The sequence below is a fragment of the Dipodomys merriami genome, unplaced genomic scaffold (assembly GCF_024711535.1).
Source record: "Dipodomys merriami isolate MVZ:Mamm:240054 unplaced genomic scaffold, mDipMer1.0.p SCAF_18, whole genome shotgun sequence".
Classification (NCBI taxonomy): Eukaryota; Metazoa; Chordata; class Mammalia; order Rodentia; family Heteromyidae; genus Dipodomys; species Dipodomys merriami.
In genome coordinates this window covers 2,573,256-2,591,038 of record NW_027203159.1, presented here as the reverse complement: position 1 = coordinate 2,591,038, position 17,783 = coordinate 2,573,256, and positions in this window count along the sequence as shown.

Below are 17,783 nucleotides of genomic sequence, written 5' to 3'. Positions count from 1 at the left end.
CCAAAAGTGGGATTGCTGGGTCATAGAGCAGCTCTATGTGAAGTCTTTTCAGGAACTTCCATACTGCTTTCCAAAGTGGTTGAACAAATTTTTATTCCCACCAACAATGAAGTAAGGTTCCTTTCTGTCCATATCCCCTCCAGCATCTGATGTTTTTAGAGTTCTTGATTTTTGCCATTCTAACTGGAGTGAGGTGGTATCTCAATGTTGTTTTGATTAGCATTTTTTCATGGCTAGGGATGTTGAGCATTTCTTCATGTGTCTATTGGCCATCCTTCTTTCTTCTTCAGAGAAGTTTCTCTTTAAGTCTTTCGCCCACTTATTTATTGGGCAGTTGTTTCTTTGAGGATTTGTTGTTGGGGGATTTAATTTTTGAGTTCCAAGTATATTTTAGATATGAGAGCCTTGTCCATTGTATGGCTAGTGAACATCTTCTCCTAATCCGTGGGATTTCTATTGATCTTGCTAGCCATGTACATTGCCATGCAGAAGCTCTGCAACTTCATGCAATCCCATTTGTACACCCTTTCTTTGATTTGTTGTGTTTCCGGGTCTTCGATCACAAAATTTCGGCCTGAGCCAAGGATACCTAGGGTTTCTCCTATTCCATCCTCTAATGTTTTCAGAGAGTCTGTTTTGACTCTGAGGTCTTTGATCAATTTGGATTTGATTATGGTGCAGGGTGATATATAAGGATCTAGCTTTAGTTTTCTACATGTAGTTAACCAATTTTGCCAGGACCATTTACTGAAGAGGCTAACTTTCTTCCATTCTATTGTTTTAGCTCCCTTATAGAAGATTAGATGGCTGTAGGTCTGTAGGTTCATTTCTGGGTTTTCAATTCTATTCCATTTGTCCTGAGGTCTGTTCTTATTCAAATACTAAGCTGTTTTGATTACTATGGCTTTATAGTAGAGTTTGAAATTTGGTATTGATATTCCTCCAGCAGTGTTCTTTCCGTTGAGGAGAGTTTTTGCTATTCGCGGTCTTTTATTGTTCCATATGAATTTTTGGATTGCCTCTTCTATTTTCTTGAAGAATGAGGTTTGACTTTTGATATGTATTGCGTTGAATTTGTAGATAGCATTGGGAAATATTGCCATTTTCACGATGTTAATCTTTCCAATCTAGGAGCATGGGAGGTTTTTCCCATTTTCTAAGTTCTGTTTTGATTTCCATTTTCAAGATTTTAAAGTTTTCGTCATAGAGGTCCTTCACTTCTTTAGTAAGTTAATTCCTAGGTATTTTATTTTTTGTGAGGCTATTACAAATGGAGTTGCTTTCCTAATTTCAGCCACACTTTTCTCATTATTGGCATACAGAAAAGCCATTGATGTTCGGGGGTTAATTTTATACCCTGCTACTTTGCCAAAGTTTTGAATCAGCTTGCGTAATTTGGGAGTGCATCCTATGAGATTCTTTAACTACAAGATCATGTCATCTGCAAAGATGGAGAGTTTTATTTCTTCTTTCCCTATTTGGATCCCCTTTATGTCTGCATCTTGTCTTATTGCTGTAGCTAGACATTCTAATACTAGATTGAAGAGAAGTGGATAGAGTGGGCATCCTTGTCTTGTTCACGAGTTAAGAGGAAATGGCTTTAGTTTTTCACCATCAAGTATAATGCTGGCCGTAGGTTTGTCATATACAATTTTATGGTATTGAGGAATGATCCATGGATTCCTAATTTTTCCAAAACCTTCATCATAAATGGGTGTTGGATCTTGTCGAATGCTCTTTCTGCATCTATTGAGATAACCATGTGTTTCTTATTCTTTATCCTGGTGATATGATGAATAATATTAATTGATTTGTATATATTGAACAAGATTTGCATCTCTGAAATGAATCATGTTTGATCGTGGTGTATGATTTTTTTGATGAATTGTTGAAGTCGATTGGCCAAAACTTTGTTGAGAAGTTTTGCATTAATGTTCATCAAAGTAATGGGTGTATAGTTCTCTTTCTTTGATGAGTCCCTGCATGGTTTTGGGATTAGGTTATGAAAGATTCATAGAATCTGTTCTGTAGTGAACTTTCTCTTTCAATTTCATTGAAGAGTTGGAGGAGTATTGGTGTGAGATCTGCTTTGAAGCCTTTGTAAAATTCCACTGTAAAACCATCTGGTCTTAGTATATAACGTTATTAGTATCTAATGTTATATTGATCTCCATTTCTCAATTTGTGAAGGATGCATAAAAACAGATCACTAAGAGTAATTATTTCATGAGATGTATTCTACCAAAGGACACATGGTTTATGGTAACCAAGTGAGGTATGAAGGTTTCAAATGCAAATACCTTCAGGTACAATTACAAGAACTGTGTCATATCTCAAACAAATAAACTGCTTTTTCTTTATTATGTGTGCATGAAACAAATGCCATTTCGTATTGATAGTCACATTGTGAAGTGGTTTCTGTTAAATGTATTCAGCAGTCCAGGGAAATAATTATAATTTTAGAAACATATGCTTGTCACCTGTCAGTAAGAACACTGTAATATTGCAATTTAAATGGACATTTAAAATTGCCACTAACTTACTTTCTCAAATTTATATTGCTATGAGAATTGTATGCCAGAGACACAGAAACATTTATAATACATGCCTAGGATAGAGCCCATGGTGACAGAATCAATGATCCAATCAGGAATGCAATCCTCATTACCAAGGAGGGCCTGTGATTAATATTTATCATGATTGAGTAAAATCAAGAATTTAAGGTAGGCAAAAATCTCCTTTTTTACATTCCAAAAATTATAGTAATTGGCCCTAATTCACCTTAGTGCTGTTGAAACCTAAACACCATTTCAGTTTGTACACACACAAACACAAAATTTGGATCTACAGAAATACCTTATCACACATACAAATCTGCTCTCTCTCTCTCTTTCTCTCCCTCTTTCTATCACACACACACACACACACACACACACACACACACACACACACACACACACACACACACAGAGAATGAGAAAGATAGGGTTGGATAAATTTTAAGAGACAAATCAGCAATAACCTGTTTTCCTAATTTGTCACAAATTCTCTCATCAATTTATAAGTTCTCTACTACCGTCCACATTTAGAAGCCAGAAAAATTATTATTCCATAACTAGATCATAATAGCATAAAGGAAAAGGATTAGTGATACCATGGAATCACATTAAATATTCAAATAACCAATGAAGTTAGGAAAATATCACTGACTCATTAAACATTACTCTCTGAATTTCAAAGAGAATATGCAAGATAGTACAAGTAGGGGTGAGTAAAATCTAACTAGCTATTATCTGGATGAAAATAGCTCAGAGATTTTGGAAATACCCGTGAATATGGGACATTATTGATGCATATTGCATTACTTCCCTGTCTTTGGTTATTGTTGTTGGTCTCCGGGCTTGAACGCTGGGATTAGAAACATCCCTGCATACTTCAGAGCTGTAATGCTCTACCACTTGATCAACACTGCTTCTTCTTGTTTTAACGAGATTAATTGATGAAGAAAGTGTGACAGTGGTTCCTGTTGGGCTGCTTGAACCTTTTTCTAAGACCTCAGTCGCTGACAAGTTCCTAAGTGAATGTACTAGGAAACTTTTCTGTTATCCAGAGTGTGTTGACTATTTTTCTGCTGTTTTGTTCCTGCCAATCATGCACATTTCATGTCTCTGAGTAACCATAATTTTCATTAAAGATACTGCTACATACGATTCAATTTTGAGGGAATTAATTCCAGAAATAAATCTGAGAAAAATCCTTGACTTTACTATTCTGTAATAAGATAGACCCTCATCTGTGAAACTTGTGATATGCTAAAATTAACAGCATTATCACCTGACCTGGCTCAAGTGTGATTTTCAACCCCCAAAATGATTATGACCTGTTCCTTTTCCTCTGCTTGACAGAGAATGGGAAACTCCCTAACCACAAGAATAAACGTATTCTGTTGATCAAATACTGTTCAGTTTGAAAGCAGTATGAGTTTTAGCCCTCTCTATAATCTTTATTAATTAGAAAATTGTCATCAGACTATCTTCACTATATAAACTGCCAATACATCCTCCACATAACATTGTAATATATTTGACATACAGCAGACAATAGAAATTCGAAGTATGCTTACTACCTTTTCACAGGAAGGATATATAAGGTTCAACAGTGATGAGAGGCTCAGGTAAATACAACTTGCTCTTGTGTTAAATGAGTTTGTTTTTGTCAGGAATGAAGAGTGATGAAAATACTTGAAAATATTTGATCCATCTAGAATCCATTGTCTTACTTATAAAAGGGATGAAGTCCCATGTTAACAAGCAACACAAATTACATAATTCCAAAAGGAATAAAGGCTTAGGAACATTTCCAAGCAATCCTAATTGCTGTTCATGTGTTCTCTTATTTGCCACCTTACAATGTCAGTAAGAGAGACTTGTTTTCCCATTTCATAAAAACAAATGTACAATCTATTTTGTGATGATAGAAGGACAATTTCATATAATTCTTTCAAAAACCTCAAAAAACTCACTAAGTGATATAATAATTTTTGTAATTACACATCTTATTTTCATTTTCCTATCTATACCATATCTAATGTGTTTTTATACTTTATACAGGAATGTGAAATTTGAAATCCATGTATGTATTGCTCATTAAAATAGAGCAGTATAATATATTTCATTAATGTATATCTTCCCAAAATGCTAAATGCAATTCATTTCAAAGAGAAAATTCAAACCAGGTGGTATTCCTACAATATTCATTCATCAATTTCAGAATGAAGATATGATACCCACCCACAAGTGTATACATTTATCAAGTATTAGTGTCCAAGATACTCCAATTTACACTATCATAACTGATGAGACAAGTAAATCCTTAAACACTGAAAATGGAAATAAATGGTTGGGACTACCCAAACTCTATCATATATGTATTCCCTGATTTAAGTTGATCATAAGAGAATGAGAACATTGAGATGAGGAATTATGATTTGAAGTAGTTTGGGTGATTGCATATATTATTGATCTTTGAGAAACTCTACTTGACTTTTGTCAACAATCACAGTGTCACCAGGTCAGAGAACAATCCAAACTTCATTTGTAGTGAGATTGTTATTCATTTATCCTGTTTTATAACTTTTAATTTTGACAGAGAAGAGTGCATCATAAGAAAACACCATTTTCTTTACCTGTTGGTCCCAGAGGATTTGATTGTGCCCCAAACAAAACTTGGGCTAGGATATTCCAACGATTCTTGCAAAGGGAGAAACACATACTTGGTTGATGTGCTATATTAGATGGTCTGTAACACTGTCCATTAATAAAGAATAGCAACAAGATTCAAGGACTTAATAAGCTTACAGGAAACATTTATGTGAATAATAAACATTGAAAAAAAGGATTCTTAGCAATTGTGCAAAAAACAAATCATTTAGAGGTTTGACATAGTTTTTACTCATTTAGGGCTGCATATCTTCATACATGTTATTGATATTAGAATACAACACAATCCAAGTTGAACACAGATCTTTAATTTCACTCCTAAAGGAAGATATCATACATCAGCACGATATAAGTTGAGATTCAATCACAGAAACTGCATACAAACCCAGTCTTTACCTTTATCCCAGTCTTCCTGAGAGGAAACATATTGCCATGCATGTTCAGAACTTTTATCTTCTCTCTGGTTCCAAGTAATATTCACTATAAGCAAATAAAAATTACCATCTTGTACAATTCCAGTTCAACTGGCCTACATTGATTTGGATTGTATTTTAGATATTAGGCATACCCACATCATCTTCAAGAGAAGTTTTGTCGATACAAGTGGTGATACGTTTACCGAGTTGATCTCGTGGAACCAAGTGGTGAGCATTGAAGGGACATGTGGAGAATTTGGAAGCAATATCAGGATGATTCGAATGTAACGAAATTTCCAATGTGAAAAATATTTTCAAATTTTATTTTTTATATTACGTTAGGCAGGATGCCTAGTTTAGGGCTGTTCACCATGGTTTGCATGCTATGCTACTGCATCCTTTTGCAGAACACTATACTTCCGCAATTTCAGTTATAGCACCTCCTCTCTGTTCTCATTTGATAGTGAAGCTAAGAGTCTCTGTGATTCCCTGCCTGGACTGGTATAAAAAAGTGATTCAGAGATCTCAAACTTTCGGTTTGACATGAATTCATTTATGAGGAACCACTGCCATTCTCCATAAAATTTTATAACAAAATTAAATAAGGTACACATATACTTAATGTTGGCCTATGTTGACTCAAAAATGGATTATTATATAGAATTTATAAAGGCATAGAAACAGTGATTAAAACAATATTTGAAAATATCCAAAATAATGGGACATCACATTGGTTTTTCTTTACAAGGCACAGCATCAGAAACTGGCCAATACAGCTTTGGAACTTAATGTAACAATCTTACTTTAAGAAAACAATAATTTAGGGCTGGGAAGGTGGCTCAGTGGTAGAGTGCTTGCCTTGCATTCATGAGTCCCTGGGTTCGATTCCTCAGCACCACATAAACAAAAAGAAAAAAAGCCAGAAGTGGTGCTGTGGCTCAAGTGGTAGAGTGCTAGCCTTGAGCTGAAGAGCTGAAGGATAGTGCCCAGACTCAAAGTTCAGGCCCCACAACAGGACCCCCCTCCCAAAAAAAGAAAACAATAATTCACTACTAATAATTCTGTCAAATTTCAAATATTGTGAAAATTTTTTAAACTAAGACGAGGGTATCCAATACATAAAATAAAAAAAGAGACACAATGCCTCTCCTATGTTAGCATTTTATGAACACGAACTGAACACTGAGATATCCAAACTGAATTCTAGGCCACATAATCATACAGTGTGTGTCTTAACAAAAGAATTTAATATTTAAGAATGTGATTAATTTACATTTGGCCAGTAGGCAATGGGGAGGAAAAGGCAACCACCTGTAATGTTTGTGAAATGTGGCACACAATTTGGCCCACACTAAACATCTTTCCTATGTTCTGCTTTGAATAGAAATCTAGAAATACACAAGTTGGATTTCCATTGTCTTTTTTTCTATTACAAGCTGCAGAAATTTCAGAAAATATAAAATGCTCTCCATGAAATTTCTTCCCACATTCTCTCTCACATCTTTCACATATATTTCCAATTTATCTTAAAAACAATATGCAAATTTAACTATGAATTAAAGAAGTTATGTAATACAAATCTTGCTACATTTCACCAGATGGTATTGTAACCTGCATGACCTGATTTTGTGATATTTAACATAGGGACATTGCAAAAACCTCTCAGGAACCACAGATTCCTCTGAAAAAGAAAAAAAAAATTACCTCAGGAAAAATCAATATGTTGGGAAAAATACAAATCTTCAGTGTTACTTACTTATGAACTATACCTTAAGATAGGAATCTTTATTTGGAGTATGTAGATTCAAACCATGACTGTTAATATGGAATATAATTTCTGATATATTCTCAGTTCCTATTAGGTAGTTTTTACATTTTAGTATTTTGGAAACTATTTATTCTAGTTAAATAATTATTGATGTGAGTCAAATGAAACTGCTAGATTGTGTTTTCTTCTGAGAACACACATACATTGAGGGCTCTCAGGGTCTCATTTAATTCCTTCCTTACATATCAATTTAGAAAGTGCCTATAATTTACATGCTTTTTACCTTTCAATCTAGCATATCAAAAGTGAAAGATATACTTACTATCAAGTCTAAAATTTCAGAGTCCATCAGGAGAAATCTTGCTATCCTTTCCTCGCTGCTCCTGTCAATATACCTTTTGTGATTCAAAAAATAAAAAAACTAACATGAACTCGACGATTTCAATTAGCTCCCCAAACTAATGAATAAACATCTTAACCTTCTTACATTGTGACTGGCAGGTAAATATCACCAGGTCCTGCAGACCGAAAACTTCTCTGAGAAAACATGACTATATACATAAAAATTGCATGCCTTAAATGTGATTTCCTCAATGGTATGAAAACAAGCCAGTAGAACCTATTTATCTCTAATACTTTTATTGCTAGACACAGGTGAAATGAAAGACATTGATATATCTCTCTATATCACACGTTAGAGTCATTATAGAAAGCAATAGAAATGTATAACTTTGGAACTCAACAAATTGAATATTTTTTCAGGCATTTTTTTCTCACCATAAAAAAACAATTAGAGCATCATGCATCCTGACAAGTTTTGAGAGAGTTTGGAAAATGTTTGCTAAATTATGGATGTCTGAATTAAAAAATTTTGAATTCCCCTTTACAAATGTCCTATGCCTAGTTAAAATATAGAGTCATCTGAAGAAGGATTTGCCCTTCTTATAGATATGTGTTGGGAAGGTATATATCACAAAGAAAAAGAATCACTGAAACCCATAAGAATCAATGTTTGACATTAAGGCAGTAGTTCAATAGGTAGTACATTTAAGTAGTAGAGTGTCTAGTGGCCAAGAAGGAGAGCCAGAAGACATTAAACATATGATTGCTTTGACCTACATAATATTGAAAGGAAGTGAAGTGAATTTCATGTTTGCCAGAATGGAACTAGCTACTTCCTCAAGTCTGAGGAATTAAAGAAATTCATTTTTTACCCATGGAACAATACTGCCTACTTAGAGAACATGATAAGAACTACATCTTGGGATGTAGGGGGTAGAAATGTCCCAGTCATATACAAGAGCCAAATAGATAATTTACATGAATAAGACGTAGAAGAAGGAAACGAGCACAAGGGACTGTTACCTGTCTCTGTTAGTTAACTGGATTCACCAAACAATTCCAGATCCCTTCCTCCCCACAATGGACGAGGTCCCAGTAGTAGGTTTTCTGCTTCAACAGCGCCTTCTGTATAGTGTCTTCTCTGGGTGGGCCCACCATTATTTTGATGTAGCCCATAAACCTAACTTCCACTTTACGAACTGAGGAAACTCAGCCACACTTTCGCATATGACAATGGAAATGCTACTTCTGGGATGAAAGGGGAAGACAAAGTCCCACTTTCTTTTAATATTCATTGGTGAACTACAATTCAGTAGATTAGAAATGTGCAACTATTCAGTAGGGGAATAATTTTTATGGATCTCTCACATTTTTCCTATTGTCAACAACTACTGATTCTTTGTAAGCTGTTCTTCCTAGACAGCAAGACATTTTCTATGGTCTATATAGCCAAAATAATTCAATCTTTAAGTATTATGATTAGGAAAGAGTTTAACAAAGACATTTCTAGAAGTTATTCACCTTCTGCCCAAAATGTAACTTTGCTTTCCTTGTACATATGCTTGATCTTTGTATATGTCTTTTAATTCACATTTTTGACTAATATCATACAAACTAACATTATAATTTCTCAAAGCAACTAGTCACAATATTAAATAAAGAGCAAGAGAGAGACAAGTTCCCAGAAGGATTTTTAAAAATTTATATATCATACATTTCTACTTATACAAATATTAACTTTACAATATATTATAAAATACAATCATAAAAGATATACAGAAATCTGTGGGTTCAGGTATATATGTATATGCATTATTTAATGATATGATACACACCTAAGAATTATTTAATAAACAAAAATATAAACTATATGCAAATTTCCTCGAATATAACATGATTATATAATTTTCAACTTAAGAATTTGACAAGTTTATGCAAAACATGAAATTCAATTAGGTTTTAATGAAATATGAAGTAATTATGCAATCTTTTAAAAAGCTTAATTGGTGTCTTCTGATATTTAAAATGTGGTGCATACTATCTGTCACTTTTCTAGTATTATGTATAGTGTGTATCATTATTTTTCAGAAATACAAAGTAAATTCAAAAAATACCAACGATTTGTGGGTATACATTCAGGAAACAGATTATTGAGACTTAAATATGGATGCTGAAATTGTGTAATTTCAGTGGCAACATTCTTCTTCTGTAACTAGTGTATAAGAACAAAACTGAAAATTAAGTATCTAGTGATACAACAATAAAGTACAGGATACTTTGTATTTACAATTTTGTTTACTTTAAGTTGCTGATTTATGAATCCTGAGGAGTTGGAGCATTTTAACGTTTCTATGGATAGAATATTAGAACGTGGTTTGAGAAACTTGCATCAAACTGACATGGGAAAGAACAAATAAAATTCCGTAATTTGTCTTTAAATGGACTATCTGGCAACATCTCCAAGTGAAACAGAGAATATGGACACTTAGGTACAGATAAAAGAAACTATAATATGGGAGTGCTCGCTCGCTATCTCATGAAGTTAACCAGGCACATGAAAGCAGAGCAAGAACCCTCTCTGAAGCAGTAGAAATGATTCCCATCAGAAGGCTTATGAAAATTAATGATCTGGTTTTTTAAGTGCTATTATGTGTGTGCTCATCACACTTGGGAAATGACAAATAATGCTCATGTAAGAATCACGACCTTAGGACTCCTAGGACAACTTGTTTTTCTGTCAATTGAATCAAACTATAGTATACTATCCAACTCCTTCTGACACCTAAATGAACTACATTTCATTTTAATTATACTAATATTCAGTACATTTGATTTCTACTTGGAATTCTTCCTGTTATTCCTCAGCATTCATAGTGATTCTGATTTGCATTCCTTCTATTAAAAGAGCAGTGTTTTCTCTGCCTTCCATTGAGTTCCAGTAGGCTACTAAATGAAAGATACTCTTCATAGCAACATATTCAAGCACAAGTGATAGAGATAAATGTAGACATGAGACATGAAGGAATTAAGTTCTTAGGACAGATGGAGTAGACTTTAGCTGGTTTCATCAAATTGGCCTAATGTTAGAGACAAGTACAAATAGTAAACATTGCATACATTTGCAAAATATAACTTGATATTGTAGTATGGCTCATCAAGAAATAAGAAAATGTCACTGAAGTTCTATTGTAGTAGGTGACATTTAAACATTTATGAACATTTACTTTTTGAACAAAGAACATTTTGCTTAGCCTAATCTTCTGGGTTCCTATTTCCATAGCTGTTCAGCTATTACAATCCTTTTCCAAATTTTAAAGGTCATATTCCAGTTATTACAATGAGGTTGACCATGGTACGTGTTGGGTCTTCGTCTGTCCCACGAAAGATGTATGGGGTCCAAAGAAAGGTTAAGTGTGCACTCGCCCGTTCCCCTGCCTCCCTCAGCCCTGGAGACAATCAGACACAATGGGGAGTCAAGTCAAGCAGGAAGAAACTCATTTATTAACAGAAAGCAGCCCTTTTTAGACAAAAAGGAGTGCGTGGTATGGCAGGAGAGGAAGAGGAAACAATCACTGTCAAGGGCAGACCCTATCATGCACCTAAGCTTCCATGGGATGGTTATGCACTGAACATAAAGCAAATTGGGCTCTGCCCACACACTCAACTCCCTCTCAGCACCATCTTTGCTGCCCATGTGCTCTACAGTAAATTAGGTTCTGCCCACTCAACTCTCTCTCAGCACAATCTTTGCTACCCATGTGCTCTGCAGATTCCCCCTTTTTTGGTTTTAATGGCAGACCAGTCTCCCAGTTAGTTATCCTTTTACCTCCTCTGTAAAGGTTGCTTTAACAGGATTACATTGGTAAGGATAGCATTGGCTATGCAGGGGATTCGAGACAAGTCTGAGGGTCGGGATTCACCAGACAAGGATAGGCAGGGCCCTTGTGCATGATCCAGGAGCCTGTCCTAGTTACCTCACATCCCCACATAGCACAGTAATAAACATCAGTCCCCCCACAGTTAGAAATATCTGAAGCAGTTCAATTGATTCCTGGGCATATATAAAGGTCAGTATCTCCTAAGTTCGTCCTCTTCAGAACATGGGAGCAGCCTGGGTATTGGGAATTCCACATATGCGGCATGGTGAATCCTTGTGGGCTCCCACACTGTGGCTGTTCTACTATAGTCCAGAAAAACAAGGAAATTTTAAAACAAACTGCAGACAGAACAAAGCAATCCTGGGCACCTGGTGTCTTTTAAATAAGCCAGTTCTTGTACATGCCTTTAAGCTAGCACAGGGGAAAAGAAGACCTTTGAGCTTTACTGTGAGCTCCAAATGGCTCCCAACATCTCCCCCGTCATTGCTTAAAGATGTGAACCCACCTGTCTTGGGTTGGGTGGATCGCCTTGTCTGAATTACCCGTCATTAGGAACTTCTTCAGAGCAAAGCTGAAGACCCTGTCTTAGGTTGGTCAGACTGACACCCCCTCTTACCCATCTCTGGCTACAATTCCTCTCTGGGAAAATTGATTCACTTGGAGCTTGATCTTCTGTAACTGGCTGACTAAGCTCATAAGAGTTTTGCAGTGCACGTATAATGCAAGGAAGGCATAAAAAAACCTTCAGCAAAAGCATGAACAGGCCAGGAAATGTCATTATCAGTCCTTTAACATTAGTCAAGGTGGAATAGCAGTCTTTTCCACTTCAGAGTTAAGAGTTGGGGCTTGTTCTAATCCAACCGTTCACCTGTGGGGTTGGAAAAGATCTAAACTGGAAGCATAACAAAAGGTGATTGTTTAACAATTAATATGGATTCAATAATGCCACTATACAAGCAATTAGTAAAAGAACAATTCAAGCAGGTGACATTAAAATAATTAGCTCCTACAGAAATATTAAACAGTCCATACATAATTTCAGTTTAGAAAACATCCATAATCCTAAAAGAACTGTTTCTGATTGTCAGACAAAAAAAGTCTACATGAATTGGATTTCTGAAATCATAAAAAAATGCATATATCTGTACATATTTAGCTCAAAGTAGCATTTTAAAATGACTAAATTAGTATATATATATAGAGAGAGAGAATGAAATTCTAAGCCTGAAGCACACACACAAAATATTGTTTTCCCCACTAAAACTATCTAGAGCTTTCACTGCCAAGGAAAAAAACACACAAATTTTCCTCCAAGGCACATCAGTTTTTGATTGATATATTTTATGTATCTTACATATATACTGAAATTTTGTGGGAAAATCTGCAACTTTATTGAAAAGCACAGAAAAATTCAAATTTATTTTTGATAATTTTAGATGACATATTCCTTGCAACATTACAGCATTCCCATTCCTGGTTTTTCACTGCTCAATGAAAATAATTTATTAAGTCTTCAAAGTAAAACTAATGAAAGTTTACATTATCACTTACAGGTCTCCTCTAACCTACCTCAAGCATAATTACATTTACTTGAAAATTACAAAAATATTTAGCCTTTTCAAATCTTTTAATTAGTACTAACTTTCATTTTATTTTTACTTCCCACAATCCATAAGAAATTAACCACTAGTTCTTTTAAGTTATTGAGAAGAAAGTGGTTATTTCAATAATTGTGTGTAGAAGGGGAAATATGATGGTTGCTAGTTATATAATGAAGTGGCCTTGGACTATCTTTGATATTTCCCTCTGAAAGCACACATTCAGTTTCAAAAAAAAATGTGTAGTGGTTGAGTCAGGTTCTGGTGGCTCATGCCTGTAATTTTAGCAACTCAAGAGACAGAGATATGAGGGTCCTGGTTCAAAGACAGCCAGAGCAGCAAAAAATGTGAGGTTTTTATTCCCATTTAACCACCAGAAAACTGGAAGTAGGGTAGTAGGTCAAAGTTGTAGAGTGCTATCCTTGAGACAAAAGCTCAGGGAGAATCTCCAGGCCCTGAATTCAAGCCCCACGACCAGCAAAGAAAAAAAGAAAAGAAAAATAATCTTATGGACCTTATATTTTATTTTTTAATCACCACCATCTACTCTCCTCCAGTCCCTATTGTAACTGCCTACTTGTTATCATTGACATCCATGTGATTTTCAGCTCTATATTTCCCCACTAGGCCAAACCCTCAACAAAACCTAAGGAGTGTTTCTTCAGCCCTGTGTCAGGCATTGATATTACTCTTCTCAAACTTTATTATTCGCTTTCAACATGCTACATTAAAAACAAGGGTGCTGTTATGATGACATAGAAACACTCCTTAATATCAAATTACTTCCCCTTTTAGAATATTCTGCTCTACTTACTCTTCCACATAATGCCTTTCCTTGACTCTCCTGTTATCTGGAACATATTTCTCCACAGAACTGCATATGCTTGCTTGTGTATCACAGTTTGGGGAAAGGCATTCCTTAACCACTGTGAATATTTAATGACTAACAACTTAATTAGAATTTATTTTCAGCCTGTGTATAAAATAAAGTAAGAATAAGACTAAAAAATAAATTAAATAAGCCTTCCATGTGTGAATTCTTGGTTTGTTCTGGAAGTTTAATCAGATTTGGATTAGAATCAAGATCAAGGTTGGTTATACATCTTCTAATTAATTACTGGATTTAAACATTTGAATTCTCCTGTAAGTTCAGTTCAAATTTACTTTTTTGTTTTTTTGGTTGTTTCCACAAAAGCAAAGCAGCTAGTAAATGTCCATTTTAGTTGGCAATTACAAAGTTGCCATTTCCTGCTGTAAGAAGTTACAGCAGACACCTATGTCATCAGAACACCAAATTTTTTCATTTAATTTCTGTAAAATATGAAGGGATATTAGCATTTTAATAACTTCTAGACACACTAATTTCAGTAAAGCAAACATACTTTACACAAATCAGAAAAAAGTCTCTATTACTTGGCATCCATATTAACTTTTAATCTGGAGGCAGAATTCATTCAGTGATTATTACAAATGATAAAGCAATATTATTTGCAGCATTTAAAATTTTCCTAACGTTTGTTTATCTATGTTTTTTTGGTTATTCTCTTGTATCATGGGAAGAGAAAAAAGACTCATGACATTATCACTTGACTTTATAATAATCTTAAAAAGTCATTGAAAACACTAATTTTTTAACTCTTCTGTTAGCATTTTAAAATATGTCAATGAACTGCATATGATTTGTAAATATCACAGTGACAAATGATAATCATAAGAAAAATCTCATCCGAGCGTTTTCTCCCATGTCAAGGAGAAGTTTTATGTATTTTATTTACTTATAATTTGGTGCTAGTCTTAATTGGAACTTAACTTCCTATGACACATACTATAAAGTACCTCAGCTACGAAAATTTACTTATTTAAAATAGAAGTCTTATGGAATATGCAATATTATTTAACTGAGAATTTTGAATACATTAAAAATCTATGAAGTCCTCATAAGCTTCATCTTGTGGAAAGTAGCAGAAATAGATACTATGTATTTTTTCATAAGGGTGAGGGAACACTTAATTATTCTCGCTGAGTTGAGCTTTTGTTTTGCTGCATGATATGTGTCCCCTTTAATCTCTGGTGACAAAAGATTATGGCATTTTAAAGCCATTTCAAGTCTAAATTTATTCCAAATTTCTACTTTATGAAAATACAAATTTGCATAAAGTGATTTACACTTTTAGAACACAAGGAGCATGGAACTAATTCTTATTATTATGTTATCACTTATGAATGCCATTTCAAAAGTATTTTGTCTGTTTGTTTTGTCGGTTGTGGGGCTTGAACTCTGGGCTTGGGAACTATCCATCAGCTCTTCAGCTCAAGGTGAGCACTCTACCGCATAAGCTACAGTGCCACTTCAGGTTTTATAGTTGTTTATTGGACATAAGAGTTTCACGGACCTTCCTGCCTGGGCTGGCTTTGAACTAAGATCTGCAGATCTCAGCCTCCTGAGTAGCTAGGATTACAGGAGTGAGCCACTGGCTCTGGGTTCAGAAGTATTTTGAACGTAACTTTTTAGGAATATAATGAATGCTTATTATATCAGTCACATTTTTGAGAATGTCTGACCAAACTTTGACAAATTAGTTTATCTCAATATGTTTTATCAACAAGAACTTAATATACAATGAATTAAATTTAAAATGAGTTTTTAAAACAAACTAAATCAGCAATGAAATATTTTAATAATCACTTGCATAATCTGCAATATTATTATCCTTATATAGTTAGTTATATCAATTTGAAAAACCTGTTATTGTTATTGTGTATTTATTTTAAAGCATCATTAGTTGTTTCTATTTCTTTCACTATGGTTTATTAAAAGGAATTATGAGTAAAGGTCTACAGCTTAACTCAATTATTGGCTTGCTATTCTGAATAATCATTATATGATACTTCTACTACTGAAGAGAGCTAATTCTGTAATGATTTTGTTATTGTTGTTAATTCACCTGAAAAGATCTCAGCAATGAGATTTCCCTGATTTTATGATGCTCTAAAAGACTACAACTAAAAATCTGTCTAGACTAGATAGTGCCAAGGTGTAGCTGATCAACATAATCAACACAGGAATCAACTGTCAGGTCATCACTTCCTTTTTGTCAATAACCATCAGCTTATTGTAACCCTTGAATGAGAATTTCCCCTAGCTTTTGATTTGGCACAATTATATCACAGAACTTGTTAAGATATATAAATTTTCTATATCAATTATTAATAATTATAATATAAATTATATGATGCTATATCCATAACACATTTATTTATTTATTCATAATTTATTCTTTTGGTTTTAGTACTGAAGCTTGAACCCTGGGTTTTGCACTCTTGCTTAGCTGTTTCCCATGGCTATCATTCCATATCACTTGAGCCAAACTAGGCCTTCTATATTTTTGCTGGTTAATTGGTAATAAAAGCCTCATGATGTTTTCAGCTCAGGCTGGCTCCGAATCTCAACCTGCAGATTTCAGCCTTCTGATTAGATAGAAATAGAGATGTGAACCACCTAGATGCAGCTTATTTTACCACATCTTAAACGCATTCATACTTCATGTTCTTAGCTTCTTCTTTCTTGCTATTCAGATTCTTTATTTCATTTTGTTGAAATTAAATTTCTATCTATTCTAATATGAATTTGATGAGTTTGAGATTCATACATTTTTATTTTAATTTATGTATCCTGTATATCAGAGGGGAAGATTTCACCATAGATGAAAACAATAATGGAGAATGCTATTCTCTGGAAGGTTAAATTCAATCTTATATTACCTCACAATAAAATATTGCACTGTGGATGCATTCTTTGGTCTATTATTCAACTACACTACTCAGATATCCGAAGATTAAACAAATGAGTTCCTGTCTAGTTTCCAATGGATAAGAATGAGAGAAGACACTAACTCTTCAGAATCCTTCATACATATGCATAAAATGGGTTGAGTCATTAGATGGATCTCAAGAGTGAAATTCTTGGTAAGAAAACTGAAGCAAAGGCAATTTGAGACCGGGTTGGAGAGTTCGCAGATAATTTTGACATATTTCATAACTATTTCCTCCTCATCTTGACTTGTCCATCCCTGCCTCTGTGAAGATTTTATTTGGCTACCAAATAGTTACCTCTAACACTTTTACAATTCTAGCTAGTTTTCTTTTTTATAATAATGCTCTAATCTGTAACTTTCAATGCCTACACACAATTACCTAAATATTAATTCCATCCTAGTTATGTGGCAGATGTTCATTAAAAAGGAAAAATTATGTACAAATGATATTAGTCTCCCATTGCAACTGTGTAGGAAAAGAGTTTGTCTTATGGGCCAGGAGCTGCATCACAATGCTGCCTGCTGGGAGGTATTTTATTGTAATAATTTAATTATTATTTAGTCTAACCATTGAAATATCATCACATCTAGTCCAATAATTCCAGTTCGTGTGGAATTAATCAAATCATTTTTTAAACAAACTTCACATTTTAGAGATTTCAACAATTTAGGACATTGTTTTCTAGCTTTATTTTGGACCATAATCATCTGTAGGGATACTGTGTTTCTAACGCATTTATAAGATTA